Source organism: Myotis brandtii, unplaced genomic scaffold (genome assembly GCF_000412655.1).
Source record: "Myotis brandtii unplaced genomic scaffold, ASM41265v1 scaffold525, whole genome shotgun sequence".
Lineage (NCBI taxonomy): Eukaryota > Metazoa > Chordata > Mammalia > Chiroptera > Vespertilionidae > Myotis > Myotis brandtii.
Window position 1 is genome coordinate 641,596 of NW_005369915.1, and position 6,762 is coordinate 648,357.

The following is a 6,762-nucleotide window of genomic DNA, read 5'->3' on the forward strand; positions in this document are numbered from 1 at the left end:
ATCACATTTCTTCTCACAACTTAAAATTCTAGCCAGAGGAAAGAAGAAAAAAAATAAAATGTTAGCACACACTAAGGACATTTTTAACCTTCTCATGAGTAAGTATCCACTCATTTGTGCAATAAACATTTATCGGGCAGCTTATGTCTGCCAGGCACTTTGCTGAGCGCTGATTACAAAGAGACAAAAAAGACTCTGTCCTTGGCTCAGGTTGATCTCACTCCAGAGGCTCACACCTGCTGGTAAAGAAAATGAAACCTGTGATTTTGATGACCCTCCTCATCTCCATCACCTGCCATTAACATACATGTTTATATATGCCCCCTCGCTCTTTAGAGTCACTGGTTTCGAGAGGGAAGCTAGCCAATAACAATAAATGCAATAAAATGCTACAGGTATTACGTTAAGAAATCTTTACAACATTCAGCAGGAGTTAGAGTGTTGTTTTGAATAATTTTATCTTGCAGGAGGAAGATGTTCAGCATTCCTGAAATACATAAATAAATGGATCTCTGAAATAACATTTGAAAAGTGAGCGAAATATTCTAGCCTGTTTTCTAAACTATTCATGGTGAAGAGGGGAAGGCATTTTAAATGAAAGTGGGAGTTATATTGTCCAAAACAGAGAGAGAGAGAGAGAGAGAGATCTTGGCACTTGGCACTTTCTGAGAACTAAAAATGTCTGGTAGTTTTAAAAGAGAGTGGAAAAATAGACATGAGCCTGACTTTAAACACACACACACACACACACACACACACACACACTTTCTTATACAATGGACCTGTGTTTTAGAAAACGTCCATGGCAGCAATGAGAAAGCTGCAAAACAGGAATATAAACATTGCAAACCAAAATTCAAGATGGTGATTGCAACAGTCCTGGTGAATCCGATCATGAGTATCTCAAAGAGGGAAAACTCAAACTTTGAAAACTCCAATTAGCTTCGCTCAGAGACAAATGAAATCATAAAATAGAGTCTCTTAGAAAAATACACGTGATAGTTTTCTACACCACACTTGACATTTGGTTGCTGAGGGCTTGCTTGGCACATAAAATCTGCAGAAGCCAGTTCTCTGAATCCTGCCTCTGCCAATGCAAAGACAGACTGTACAAACCTTTGCCAAACATTCCTTCAAACCAGCTTTGCCTGTTAAACATCTCCAGAGAGGAATGTCTTGTTTTGGTATATTCTTATTCACAGCTTTCTAAACAAAAGGTCAAATATTTTATTTTTAAGTTGTCACATCACAGCTGCAAAGAATTTTAAGTAACTGGAAACTTGCACATAAAAAGTTGAGACTACAAAAGCTAATAAATATGCAAATTTTGTCTGAATGTGAATTTTGCTTATTTTTCAAGATTCTCGGCCTGTTAGTTTAACCCATAGGGTAGTAGAATTCTCTGGGCTACTTTCTCTTGCTATATTGAGTGTTCCTGAGACAAATACTAATTCAGCACAAAGAAAATGACTGCAAAGAGTAAGTCCAGAAAAAAAAATTGGATGGAAGAGAAAAAAAAAAATGGTAAATTTCTAGTAATTTTGGAAAACATTTATAAAAAGTGTAACGATGCTTTGGCATGTCTAAGCTATTACTGATTGCCTCTGACTTTCAAGTGACCAAAAGCTTTAAAATTAATAACTTCTGTTTCACAGTTATTAGAAATATTTTTAAATCAATCCTAATTTGGAATTAATCTGTTTATATACATGGGACTTGATCACTTTCTTTAAGGGTAGCTTTGAATAGATACATGAGTCCCTCACCCTTAAAAAAATGAAAAGAAACAGAAAAAAATGTAGGTTTATATGAGATAGCAAAATAAAAGTAATAGTAATCATATTTACCCTACCCATTATTATGGTCAGTTGTTAACTGAAACCAAGGAAAACCAAGCAATCCTGCCTGTATCACCAAGTATCTTATAGTTGCTTTTCATATTTCAGTGTCACTTCTCAATCCCTTTCAATACCATCTCTTTCACCAACATTGAAACTCACTGCTTTTCCTTAATTTCTTATAATGTTTATTTTCTTTTCTCTTGTAACACTTTTTTAAGTAAATATATTCCCTGTTCAACTTGGCTAATTCAGTCCACAGAACAGAGAATTTCACCCAACTTTGGATAGAACTTTACAATTTAACCCAATGATGTAGTTGATGTCAGAATCCCATTCATACCAGTAACTCATTCTAGGCTTTTTCTTAACCTCCAGTGACAATGAACTCTGTTCCCTCAAAACAATACATTTTATCATAGAATACTGACTTACAAAGTTTTGCTACATAGAAATCAAATTGCTCTTCCTATATATTATACTAGAGACCCGGTGCATGACATTCATGCACTTGGAGGGGGTCCCCTAGACCCGGCCTGTGCCCTTTAGCTGTCAGGGAGCCCTCAGGGGATGTCTGACTGACGGTTTAGCATGTGGAGAGGGCCTAAGCTGCAGTTGGACATCCTTAGTGCTTCCACAGAGGTGGGAGAGGCTCCCACCACTGCTGCTGCGCTGGCCAGCCATCAGCCAGCTATGGCTGAGCTGTGCTCCCCCTGTGAGAGTGCACTGACCACCAGGGGGCAGCTCCTGTGTTGAGAATCTGCCCCCTGGTGGTCATTGCGCATCATAGCGACCGGCCGGTCCTCTGTTTGGTCGATTTGCATATTACCCTTTTATTATATAGGATACTCTATTCATCTGCTTGAGCTGCCATTAGAAAATATCACGAGCCATGCAGCTGCACCACTGCTTGGGCAGGGCGTGGAATGCTGCCCAGTGGGCCCTACATAGCGCATGGTGTTCAGGAGCTTCCTGGAGGTTGGCTGGGTGGCCTACCTCTCCTTTGGGTCTCGTGCCGGAAAGCTGGTCACAATCTTAAATGTTATCGATCAGAACAGGGCTTTGGTTGAGGGACCTTGCACTCAAGTAAGGAGCCAGGCTATGCCTTTCAAATGCATGCAGCTCCCTGACTTCATCCTTAAGTTCCCACACAGTGCCTGCCAGAAGTATGTCTGATAAGCCTGGGAGAAGGCAGATATCAATACAAAATGGGCAGCCACAAGATGGGCCAAGAAGATTGAAGCCAGAGAAAAGAAAGCCAAGAAGACAGATTTTGATCATTACAAAGTAGTGAAGGCAAAGAAAATGAGGAACCGAATAACCAAGCTTGAAGTTAGGAAGCTTCAAAAGAAGGCAGCTCTGAAAGCTTCTCCCAAAATAGCACCTGCTGCTAAAGGTGTGGCTGCAGCTGCAACAGCTACTGCAAAGGTTCCAGCAAAAAAGGTGACAGCTGCAGGCAAGAGGGCTCCAGCCCAGAAGGTTCCGGCCCAGAAACCTGCAGGCCAGAAGACAGCACCTCCAAAAGCTCAAAAGGGTCAGAAAGCCCAGCCCAGAACGCACCTGCTGCTCCCACGGCATCTGACAAGAAAGCATGAGAACATCAGGGGCTACTATGCACGTATAATAAAGGTTCTTTTTAACACACACACACACAGAAACTATCACATACTCTGTGACTTAACAACAAATGTATTTCTCACATTTCTAGAGGCCAAAAGTCCAAGATCAATGTGCTGGCAAGGTAGATTTCATTGTTAGGCTTCTTCTCTTGGTTTGTAGGTGGATATCACCTCACTGTGGGTTCACCTCTATTTGTGTGTACAAGGAGAGAGTGAGAGGCAGATAGAGATAGAGATAGAGATAGAGATAGAGATAGAGATAGAGATAGAGATAGAGAAAGAGATAGACAGAGACATAGACATAGGCATACAGAGATAGACATAGACATAGAGAGAAAGACAAAGAGAGAAAGACAGAAAGACAAAGAGAAAAATATCTGGTGCTTCTTCTTATAAAGACACTAATCCCATGGAATGAATCCTTATAACCTCATTTAATCTTAATTACTTCTTTACTCCAAATATAGCCACACTGGGGATTAGGGTTTCAGCATATGAATGTTGGGAGGATATAAACATTCAGTTCATAACATACAGCAGTTGGACCCCTTGGAACTAAATGGAAAAGTGTGTTTCAGATACCCTATAGCTAAGATTATTTGAAACAGCTTATCAGATATTCTTTGGCTTTCACATACATTAGCTGTAATTCTTCTGAAGACAGCTCATTGGTACACTTCCTTCAAGATTAGTTATTGATTCACATGTTTCTTTTCCATTTGCAGAGCCTTGGAGTTTTGAACACAGCTTTCCTGACCCACTCTCCCCATATCCAAGGATAAGTAAGTCTAACAGAAAACAGGTTAGTGAATTTTCCCCAGACAACTTTTCACACCAAAACTAAAATTTTTCATGGGAAGTAATCTGAAATAAGACTCCCCTTGCACTGTATAAAAGATTAAGCTGCCATGTCTTTGGAATATTGATGAGAAAAGGATGAAAATGTTCACTCCAAGAAGCTGTTTTCTTCCATCCCAAAGTTGGTAGCTGGCAGTCTGGCATCTTAGTTTACATCCCAGACATTAAACCAGGGCTATAAATATACCTAATGGGGTTTTCAATAGTTTTGTTTATCTCCCCGAGAACAGAGAAACCTGCTGCTTAGAAATGTCAGATCTTAAACCTTGTTTCTGTGAGTTGTTTTTATTTATGTTCCACCTTGTGTTTCTCTGATGCACATACAAAAGTCAACTTCAAGGAGCCATTCGTCATATTTGAAATCCTTAAGTAGTTAAGCTCTAGTCTGAAGAACCACCTGGAAACGTGTAGACAGGCAGTACATCCAGCACATTAAACGCGGACTATGAATACCTAACACTTTTTATATCACAATTTTGTTTTCCAGAAAACCAAGCACAGCTGACATTATATACCATCATAAATATAGCATCGTGTTATATTATGTAACATTATAAAATGTTGTTATTCATGTTACTGCGAAGTGATGTTGATGGTGCTTCCCATTATATTATTTTTAATAACTGCAGAAAGTCTATGACATAGTTAACAACGTTTTATATGCAGAGATTCCAAGTAATGGATAACGTTATCATTGAACCTCAAACAATACCATGTGTTTTACTCAGATATTATCAAAGCCAGGGCCCGCCCCCATTTGTATTCTTAGATTGTAATGGTCATGAATATCACTGAGTTAACCTCTTTGTGAGAGTTGCTTAGCTTAGACATAGAGTCAGAGAATATTAGAGTTGTAAGTACTTCAGTTATCTTCAAATATCTAACTTTGCACAAATATCTTAGAAAATGAGGCCGTGAGCTATTGAGTAGCAAAGCCCAGGAATGAACCCAGGATTTCTGTTCGTGAACATAGTAGCCTGCCCCCCAATCTCTAACCCCCATTACACTAGTTTATTTTCTTTTTTTCCATAATCACTTATTGATTTCTAACATACAATAAAAGTGTTTATTTATTGCTTATTATTCTGGTCTCTTTCCATGTATACAGTGTAGCTTCAATAAGGTAGGGCTTTTTATAGGTCCTATGTACTGATATATTTCAACTGCCCAGTAAATGATCAATAGGTATTAATTTAATGAATGAGTGAGTGAATAGTGCCTAAAATATCCAAACTTGTAGGTACCATTCATTTTTTTAATCCACATATATTTATTTGGTGTTTACTTAGTCCAAATACTCCCTACATAGTGGGTTTAAGATAATAAAAAAACCAACATGGCCTCTTCAATTATGGTACTTATAATATATTGAGAAGCCTGAATATTACCCAACAAACATAACAATTAATAAGCAATTCTAATTAATTATTAGTGAAATGAAGACATAGCAAAACAATGGGGACAAACTTCAGAGTGTGATCAGGGAGGGTTGAGAGAGAATGATGAGGACATAGCAATGCAAAAGAAAGATGCATGTCAGGTGACATGGGGGTTAAGTTATCATGTTTGATTTGTACTTTTGCATTTAGTTCTTAACATGTACAAAGTATTATATTCACAATATGTGAAGTGTGCTATTAAGCAAGTGATGTAACAAATAGAATTAAAATGGTACCAGTGGAGATTAGATGACTGTGAAGGGTGGTTCTCTCTTTTCTATTTCCTATCATCTCATGGAGACCTTCCTCTTGTACATGTCTTACCTAGAAATTGACTAATAGATTTAGATTTCAGTCTAACTCCCATCAGTTACTTAATATGTTAAGTATCATCATGATATGAATTTCAATTTTAATTCCCTGTTGTCTCATTTACTTCATTCTCATTTAAAAGCACTCATCTTTTGATGAACAGAAGTACTTTACTGTATACAACTAACACCCAAGGCAAAGCCAGGAGAATACTTAAGATAATGTTGTTTTTAATGTACTCTTGGGATAATCTTGGGTATATTTTTCTATTTAATTAAGGAGTGAGAGTAGTTATCATTTTCACCTCTTAAAGAACATCTACAATTAAAATACTGAATTGTATGTTTATATTAACAACCTAACATATTTAAAGTCTATTTTTTTTGCTCTGAATATCTGAAGAGACTATATAATGTTTATTAAGAAAAGTTTGATAATAGAAACAAAATGGAAAAAGAATAAGATTTGTTTGTAATTACATATAGGTGCATCTATAAGTTAGAATGAGTGTTCCATATCACAAACACACAAAAAAGCCAAAACAAAAGAAAAAAGAGAAAAACAAGGATAAAAAAATAATAGTTTAATCTTTTTTTACTATCTTTTTCTATATTTGATTTCACCATGATGGAAGTTGCTAAAGTTGAGATAGTCCTTTGCCAATTTTATAAATTTATCAAATTTCTGAGATATTCC

General features: G+C 37.3%; 1 pseudogene; it reads left to right on the forward strand.

Annotated features, from left to right (window-relative positions):
* Positions 1-2,792: 2,792 nt before the first annotated feature.
* LOC102246790 lies at positions 2,793-3,433 on the forward strand (annotated as a pseudogene).
* The last annotated feature ends 3,329 nt before the right edge of the window (positions 3,434-6,762 follow it).